Raw genomic sequence first — 7,929 nt, 5'->3', positions numbered from 1 at the left:
GGCCTCAGACACTAGCTGAGTGACCCTGGGCAAGTCACTTAACCCTGTTTGCCTTGGTTCCTGGAGAAGGAAATGGCAAGCCACTGCAATATCTTTTCCAAGAAAACCCCAAAGAGGGTCACAAAGAGTTGGACATGACTGAAATGATTGAATAAAAATAGATTATACGCAATATTCTCAGTGGTGATGTATCCTTTGAGGGTAGATTTGGTTTTGGGGAATTGCCTAAGAGTAATAGCTAGTATTTATGTAGCACTTTCAAGTTTGCAAAGAGCTCTCTATATGTTATCTCCTCACAACAACCCTGGAACCCTGGGAAGTAGGTGCTGTTATTGTCTCAATTTTACATGTGAGGAACTGAGGCTTAGAAAGTTCAAGTGATTTGCTCAGGGTCACACAGCTCATCAGGATCTGGGGCAGGGTTTGAACTCCGATCTTCCTGATTCCAGATGCAGTCCTCTGTGCCATCTGGCTGCCTGAAGTCACCCTGTTCCACATTTAATGAGTGAGGTACAGGGCAATAGGACTTGTAATGCTTCAATGGATCTTTGTGAAGAGTGAATCAATAACCTTTATTAAGTGCCTTCTATGTGCCAGGCACTGTGCTAAATGCTGGGGATACAAAGAAAGACAAAAAACAGTCTCTGCCTTCAAGGAACTCACAATCTAATGGGGGAGGACAACACATAAAAGGAAGCTGAAAAAGGAGACAGGAGGTTCCCCAGCGAGGGGGCGGATGAAAGTCCAGAGGATTGCAGCTGGGTAGGAAATGAGGAAATGGCTGCCCTGAGTGTCCTTAGAAGGAGGATCTGGGAGGAGCTCTCTACTGTCAACACTTTGTCCTCTCCAACCAGATGGAAGGGCAGGGGGTGCTGAGGAAATGTGAGTCTCACAGTTGATGCAATTTTCCAGGATGATGAGATTCTGGAGGGCATGAAGAGTTCAATCGGGTGGGAAACGATGATGTCATCAATGTTTATTTGTTTTCCCCATTGGTGCAGATCATGAGGCTTTGAGTATGATGTTGTCAAAAGACTCTGCTGAGAAACAACCTGGCACACTATAGGGAGGCTCACCACCAGTAGCTTGGCCACTAAGTGCTGAAATCTTTGATTGTGACAATGCCCTCAGTCTCCCTACTCTACACCAAAAAGGGTTTTCATTTGAAAAATAATATCTATCTAAAACAAATAAAATTAGCTAGCTAGTGCAGTGGATAGAGTGCTGGGACTGGAATCAGGAAGACTCGTCTTCATGAGTTCAAATCCAGCCTCAGACACTTACTAGTTGTATGACTCTGGGTACGTCACGTAATCCTTTTTGTCTCAGTTTCCTGTTCCGTAAAGTGAGCTGGAGAAGGAAATGGCAAACCACATCAAGTATCTTTGCCAAGAAAACCCCAGATGGGGTCATGAAGAGTAGGACAAGACTGGAACAACAGCAAAACAAACAAATAACATCATAGGAACAAAGTTTTGAGCTGGAAACAGCTTTTGAGACCATGTAATCCAATTCTCACACTTAACAGATGAGGAAACTATAGGTGAGGTTAAGTGTAAGTAAGTAATGAGAAGTGATTTATCCAAGGTCATACAGGTAATAAGTGATAGAGACAAGATTCAAACCCAAGTCTTCTGATACCAAATCCATCATTCTTTCTACTTTACCATGCTGCCTCTTACCGTGCTGAAATAGATTTTGTAATGTGATTTTCAGTCAACCAATATTTATTTAGCACCTACTATGTGCCAGGGACTGGTGTATGCAGAGGATCCAGAGAAAGGAAAACCAACCAACCAAACAGTCGATGCTCTCAAGAAGCTCACAGTCTAATGGGGAAGACAACATGCAAACAAGTGCACAAGCAAGGTATTTTTAGGGTAGATTAGAGATAATCTCAGAGGGAAGGTGCTAATTTTGGGGATTGGAAAACACTTCTTGAAGAAGATGGTATTTCAGATGACATTTGAAGAAAGTCAGGGAAGCCAGGAGGTAGAGATGAGGAGGGAGAGAATTCCAGGCCTGGAGGACAGCCAAAGAAAATGCTCAAATTCTGTGAAAAATTTTGTGAAAAAGCACCAGGTAGAGAATCAAGAGACTTTAATTTTAATTTTGTTACGTAATGATCCTTCCAAAGGTGGAGGCACCTGAAATTGGAACTTTTATTCTGGAATGATTCTCACAGATGCTGGTTGTTAGGGTAGAAACAGTATGAATCTTGGGGTAAGCTACCACTTCTTCCTAGAGTTTGTGATAGGGGAGGAGAGTAATTTGGGCCAAGTTGGACATGTGCCCTAGATTTTGGGAAAGAGAAAAGTGGTCAAAATCCTGCGGAGCAATGATGTTTAATTCAAATACAAAGAAGGCCACTAAACCATACATAAGGAGCCCTGTGGCAGTATGTTAATGAAGAAAGCTGCATAATAACATTACATACATTCAATTGCATTTTTATTTATTTTGTTAAATATTTCACAATTACATTTTAATCTAGTTCAGGCTGCACTGGCTTATGTTTGACAACTCTGCTATGGAAAGCAATTCTTGAAAGGAAGTCAACCCAAGAGCTTTTTTCTTCTTTTGAATAGTATTTTTTTTCAATTACATATAAAAAGTGTTTTTAACATTCATTTTAAATAAAAATTTGAGTTTCTAATTTTCTCCCTCCCTCTTTTCCCTCCTCCCTAAGATGGTAAGCAATTTGATATAGCTTATGTATGTGCAATCATGTAAAACATATTTCCATATTAGTCATGTTGTGAAAGAAGAAACAGAACAAAAGGAAAAAAAACTACAAAAAATAAAAAAGTGAAAATAGCATGTTTTGATCTGCATGTAGGGTCCAGCAGTTCTTTTTTTGGATGTGGATAGCATTTTCATAATAAGCCTTTTGAAATTGTCTTGAATCATTGTGTTGCTGAGAAGAGCTAAATCAATCATAGTTGCATTATCACACAGTGTTGCTGTTACTATCTACAATGTTCTGATTCTGGTCACTTCACTTTGCATCAGTTCATGTAAGTCCTTCCAGGTTTTTTTCCTGAAATCTGCCTGCTCATCATTTTTATGACACAATAGTATTCCATTACCTTCATATACCACAACTTGTTGAGCTATTCTCCAATTGATAGGCATCCCCTCAGTTTTCAATTCTTTGCCCTGTACCCTTAAAGAGCTGCTATCAATATTTTTGTATATGTAGGTCCTTTTCCCTTTTTTATAATCTCTTTGGACATCCCAGGAGTTTTAGGAAGTTACCAAGAACAAAGTTCTAAAGACACAACAAGAAATACATTCTGATAATAAGGGGAAAGGGACCTTCTCTAAAAAGGCTGATGTGGAGGCAAAGGGCATGCATTCAGTAACTTAGATAAAAAAAATATGTGCAGAAGGTGGAAGTCAGGGACACTAGCAGAGGATGACTACAAATGTGTGGTACATTCCTGGAAGAATACTGTCAGAAGTTCTGAAGCTGAGAATGAGATGAGGCTGGTAAGAGAAGCTATGGACAACAAGGTTTTGGGAAGCTATATTGGGCCTGGGGTGGTGATTCACACATATTCCTTACTATACTAGGAGAGGCTTTATAAAGCTCCTTTATTGCTTGAGTTGGGGAGAGCTGAGCTAAAGCTGATCTGGTGTCCTCACTAGTCCCAGCAGAGATGTATTAAGCCCCCCAGAAGCAGAGGCCCACCAAGGGGCCTAATAAGGGGCCAATGGTGAGATTGGAAATGGAGCAGGTCAAAGCTTCTGTGTTAATCAGCAATGGGGCCAGCCCATGGATGGCTGCTGCATTTCCAATCTGGGCAATATAGGGAGACCCAGTTGAAAAAAAGCTGTTAGGGAAATTAATTGTCTCAAAGATGGGATGCAAGAATACTAGGGTCACTACTTGGGCTTAAGAGTGTGATGATAATGGATGAAATAGAGAAGACAAAGCTGCTCAACTCTTAATTTATCTTCTTCTTTGTGAAAGAGAATTATCTTCAGATGGTAAGAACAGAACAAAATTGAGTATTAGGAATCTGACACTCAAAGTAAGAGAGGAGATAATGAGAGGACACCCATCTGTTCTAGGCAAGCTTTCTAGAGTAATACTGGCAGATATGATGCTGAGGCTCTGACAATAATCTTTGAAAGACTGTGTGGAATAAGAGAAATGCTGCAGAATGGGAGAACATGGGCTAGACACATCAGTTGAAACAGAAATTATCATTTTACTTTGAAATGAAAATTTTCATCCCACTATTTCTCTTTTTCCAGCCTTGTGGAGAAAAGAAAAATACTCTATGTATTTGTATACTCAATGTATACTCAATTGACAAGCCTTGTTCCTTTGAGGTATTCTTAAATTCTGGTCCTTCTACTATCAACCATCTCAATTTTCAAAACAGGGAAGCAAAGGGAGTTTGGAAACTCAAGTGCCAGTGAGATTGATTTCAGTTTGTGGCAAAATTCTAGGAGGTGATTAGGAATCAAATTAAATTAAAAATTAAAAAAATAAAAAGTAAAGGGGTGATTAGGGAATTGTAGAAAAGGGAGCAGAAATCCGTAAGGGGCCAGCATGGTTTTGTTAAGAAAAGTTCATACCAAGCTAATTTCATTGTCTTTTTTGAACAATGTTACTAGGAGTGGCGTAGCTACAGTTGAACTAGTACTATAACATTTGACAAAATTCTTCATATTTTATTGGATAAATTGAAGAATGGGTTGATACAATAGGTCGAGTGAGTGGATGGACAAAAAGAGTGGTCATTAATATTGGATGTTAACCTAGATGGGGATTTCTAGTGGAGCACTCCAGGGACCTGGACTTTCTAACATTTTTATCAAGGCTTAGATAAAGGCAAAAGTGTCATGGTCATTCATTTTTCAGATGTTGGAAAGCTGAGAGGCATAGCTAGCATATTGGATGACAGAATTAGGGCCCAAAAAGAACTTTGTAGATTAGAATGTTGGCCCAAAATTGATGAGACACCATTTAATAGGGATAAATTTAAAGCCCTATACTTGGGTTAAAAAAAATCCATGGCACAAATACAAGATGGAGAAGGTGTGACTTAATTGCAGTGTGAGAAAATCTGTTTTTTTTTTAATGGGCCACAAGCTCAATATCAGCCAACAATGTGCTATGGCAGTGAAAAAAATAAATGTTTTCTTATAGCATTAAGGCAGGTATTGTATCCTGGACAAGATGGAGATAGTCCTTCTGTATCTTGTCCTCATCACAGTTCATCTGGTATATTGGGATCAGTTTTGGATGCCACATTTTAGGAAGGACATTGATAAGCTGCAGAGTGACCAAAAGAGGATAATCAGTAGGAGAAAGGGCCTCAAGACTATGCCATTTGTGAATCAGTTGAAGGCTGGGGATGTTTATCTTAGAGAAGAGAAGAATCATGGGGATTATGATATCTCTTTTCAAGTATTTGAAGGACTATTGTGTAGAAGAGAGATTAGAATTTTGCTTGGCCCCAAAGGGCAAAATTAAGAGGGTTTTGTGACAAAGGGACAAATTTAGCCTTGATAAGTATGATATAATAATATATATACATATACAATACATATATGTGTGTATACATATGTATGTGTATATACATATACATGCACATGTATAAATATAATATATGAACATATACATATCTATCTGTCTGTCTGTCTATCTATCTATGAATTGGATACATCTAAAAGCAAAATGGGCCCCTTCATGTTACAGAGTATCCTCAACTTCCCATTTACTTTGGTAATATAATAGTAACTAGTTTCATATAAATGTGTCTATTATTCTATCCTCTTTGATTTTACCATACTTGACATCTCGTGGTTTCCAGCTCTCTGAATAAGGAATAGTCTTTCCCTCTCCCACCGATCTTTCACTACCGGAATATTCTCAGTGGATCAGGGGATTAATGGGGAAACTTTATGTCACAGGATAGGGCAGGGCGCTCTTGATTCAAATACTGTGGATCCTGAGAAAAGAGAGATGGATTTCTGCTCATTTAAGAGGGGTCAAGTCGCTCTCTGCAGACCGTGGGAATCTCCCGTGACAACTAGCACAAGCGCCGCAAGACCGGGGGCAAGCGCAAGCCCTACCACAAGAAGCGCAAGTATGAGCTGGGCCGGCCGCCCGCCAACACTAAGATCGGGTCCCGCCGCATCCACACGGTGCGAGTCCGAGGAGGCAACAAAAAGTACCGGGCGCAGAGGCTGGACGTGGGCAACTTCTCCTGGGGCTCCGAGTGCTGTACCCGAAAAACAAGGATCATTGATGTGGTCTACAATGCATCCAACAATGAGGGGTCAGGACCAAGACGCTGGTGAAGAATTGCATTGTGCTCATTGATAGTACCCTATACCGCCAGTGGTATGAGTCCCACTATGCGCTGCCGTTGGGTCGGAAGAAGGGAGAGAAGCTGACTCCTGAGGAGGAAGACATTCTGAATAAAAAGCGGTCAAAGAAGATCCAGAAGTACGAGGAGCGGAAGAAGAATGCCAAGATGAACTCTCTTCCGGAGGAACAGTTCCAGCAGGGCAAGCTCCTTTCCTGCATCGCATCCAGGTCTGGCCAGTGTGGCTACCTACGTGCTCGAAGGCAAAGAGCTTGAGTTCTACCTGAGAAAAGTCAAAGCCCGAAAGGGCAAATAAACCCTAACTTGGACATTCTCTAATGGAATAAATCCCCAGATCGTTAAAAAAAAAAGAGGGGTTAAGTCTCTCTCTTTCCAAATGGACTCTGAGAATAAAGGTCCTAATATAGGGAGCATTGAATCCCATTCCAGGAAGTGAGAGGAGATAAAATGTCTAGTAGCAAGTTACTTTGTTTGACTCAAGTAGTGGGCAGGATTTCTGCTTTTTGACTTGTGACCTGGCTTCTTTTTTTCTCTCTGTCCTTCTCTCTGTATCTCCTCTCCTGTCCTCTCCTCTCCTCTCCTGTCCTCTTCTCTCTTCTCCTCTTCTTTCCTCTCCTCTTCTCTCCTCTCCTCCCCTCTCCTTTCCTCTCCTCCCAGGAGTCCTGGTGCTCTAGCATATTTAGAAGAGTAATAGACTCAACAGCTGGTGAAAGTTCCAAAATTTCCTGTCTCCCCCAAGGCCTAGTAATATTTAGGAGGAAGTGGATTCTCGCCCCCCATCCCCACATCAGAGGTCTTTCAGCTGCATGACCACTTGTTGGGCACAGTTTAAAGGGAATTTTTGTTCAGGTACAGTTTACACTTGATGGTCTCTGAGGTCTCTTCCAATTTTCAGATTCTGTGATCTAGTTCAACCTCTTCCTTTTACAGGTGGCCTGTAAGAGGCCTTGAGAGATTAAGTGATTGGCCAAAGGTCACATTGGCAGTATAGAGTAGCATAGGGATTGGAACTTCTGTCCTCTGGCTCTAAATTAGGCACTTTCCCCCCTAAATTATTCCATTATAGCCATTGACAGATAGAAAGAGAAAACAGAATGTTTTAGATAAAAGAAAGAGTATTTCTTAAATTGTACATTCATATAATACGATTTGGATGGGACCTTGGAACATTCTGCTACTCCTTTTGAAAGTGTTTTTTCTAAGAATGCTATTATAGCCATCCCTGTAATAGTAAATTGGAAAATATGAGTTGCCTGAATATAGTCATGGTGTTTTATATCCCAAATATTTCCCCAAATATATTTTGCTGAATATGGCCCACTAATTTTTATATTTTATTTACTATTTATTTACTCCATGGATATTAGAATGACATTATGTAGGTGACTTTAAAGAGTACAAAAAATCCGTATAGACATTATGTATCTAGTCAAGAGAGATCTCTCTGAGGGGTGTGCACACAAATCACACTACTATACATTTATTGGTATTTTCTGATTAGACAGTCTTTGCATTACAGAAGAGATAATATAATTTAACCTTTGCCACTAAGCAATCAGATAACCTTGGGCAAATCACT

At 40.3% G+C, this 7,929-nt stretch overlaps 1 pseudogene; it reads left to right on the top strand.

Annotated features, from left to right (window-relative positions):
* Positions 1–3,381: 3,381 nt before the first annotated feature.
* On the top strand, positions 3,382–6,645 carry LOC118846801 (annotated as a pseudogene).
* Positions 6,646–7,929: the final 1,284 nt, after the last annotated feature.

This window comes from Trichosurus vulpecula, chromosome 4 (genome assembly GCF_011100635.1).
Source record: "Trichosurus vulpecula isolate mTriVul1 chromosome 4, mTriVul1.pri, whole genome shotgun sequence".
Classification (NCBI taxonomy): domain Eukaryota; kingdom Metazoa; phylum Chordata; class Mammalia; order Diprotodontia; family Phalangeridae; genus Trichosurus; species Trichosurus vulpecula.
Note: the sequence above shows the minus strand (reverse complement) of the source record. Positions and strands in the feature narration are given on the sequence as shown.